This window comes from Macaca fascicularis, chromosome 5 (assembly GCF_037993035.2).
Source record: "Macaca fascicularis isolate 582-1 chromosome 5, T2T-MFA8v1.1".
NCBI classification, from domain to species: Eukaryota; Metazoa; Chordata; class Mammalia; order Primates; family Cercopithecidae; genus Macaca; species Macaca fascicularis.
The window spans coordinates 118,201,108-118,202,578 of NC_088379.1; the positions used below are offsets into that span (position 1 = coordinate 118,201,108).

General features: G+C 40.2%; 1 pseudogene; it reads left to right on the forward strand.

Annotated features, from left to right (window-relative positions):
* Positions 1–312: 312 nt before the first annotated feature.
* LOC102117161 (oligosaccharyltransferase complex subunit OSTC pseudogene) lies at positions 313–781 on the forward strand (annotated as a pseudogene).
* The last annotated feature ends 690 nt before the right edge of the window (positions 782–1,471 follow it).

Below are 1,471 nucleotides of genomic sequence, written 5' to 3' on the forward strand. Positions count from 1 at the left end.
CAGTGGCTTATGCCTGTAATCCCAGCACTTTGGGAGGTCGAGGCAGGCAGATCACGAGGTCAGGAGATCGAGACCATCCTGGCTAGCACAGTGAAACCCTGTCTCCACTAAAAATACAAAAAGTTAGCCAGGCGTGGTGGCGGGTGCCTGTAGTCCCAGCTGCTAGGGAGGCTGAGGCAGGAGAATGGTGTGAACCCAGGAGGAGGAGCTTGCAGTGAGCCAAGATCATGCCACTGCACTCCACTCTGGGAGACTGAGTGAGACTCCGTCTCAAAAAACAAAAATAAAAATAAATAAATAAATAAATAAATAGCTTGCTGCCACCAACATGGAGACTTTGTACCGTGTCCCATTCTTAGTACTTAAGTGTCCCAACCTGAAGCTGAAGAAGCCGCCCTGGCTGCACATACTATTATTGGCCATGACTATGTATGCTCTGGTGAAGGTGTCTTACTTCCTCATCACTGGAGGAATAACTTATGATGTTATTGTTGAACTTCCAAGTGTTGGCTCTATGACTGATGAATATGGGTATCAGAGGCCAGTAGCTTTCTTGGCCTACAGAGTAAATGGACAATATATTATGCAAAGACTTGCATCCAGCTTCCTGTTTACAATGGGAAGTTTAAATTTCATAATCCTGGACCCATCAAATGCATCAAATATCCCAAAACTCAATAGATTTCTTCTTCTATTCATTGGATTCGTATGTGTCCTATTAAATTTTTTCATGGCTAGAGTATTCATGAGAATGAAACTGCCAGGCTATTTGATGGGTTAGAGCGCCTTTGAGAAGAAATCAGAAGGATTGTGGTAGTACAGAAGGAGCGCCTTTAGGTCTTAGAGCCACGGCACTTTTTATGTGGGAAAGAACTATGCAGATTTGTGACTTGTTAATTCTCAACTGTTGCTTTACTATTCGGAGAGTCCCCTTTATCCATATGATAAATATTTACATAATGAGAAGCTAGTCTGCGTTGTGTTCAGGCACATGGGACATATACAACAGTAATGAGGATACTGGATTTGCTCCTGTCAATGAAGTTTTAAAGGCTGTACCAATCCTCCAGTATGACATGTGGAAAAGAATGAAGAGCAGCAGTAAAAGAAATATCTAGTGAAAAAACAGGAAGCGTATTGAAGCTTGCACTAGAATTTCTTCTTGGTATTAAAGAGACAATTTTATTACAGTATTTTTTTTTCCTGCTGTCCTGTTGCTATACCAATTATGTTTAGTGGCATTTTCTTCTTAGTTTTTCATTTCTTACTCCATATCTACAACTATAGTATCAAATAATTATTTTTTACAACCCCCTTAACATTTTTTGGAGCTGACATTTCTGATTTTCAGAAATTAACATAAAATTAAGAAGCAAGGTTCCATAAGCTGAGAACTCTGGACAGCTCATCAGCTTTTCCTATGGTGCTTTGCCTTTAACTAGAGTGTGTGATGGTAGATTACTTCAGATAT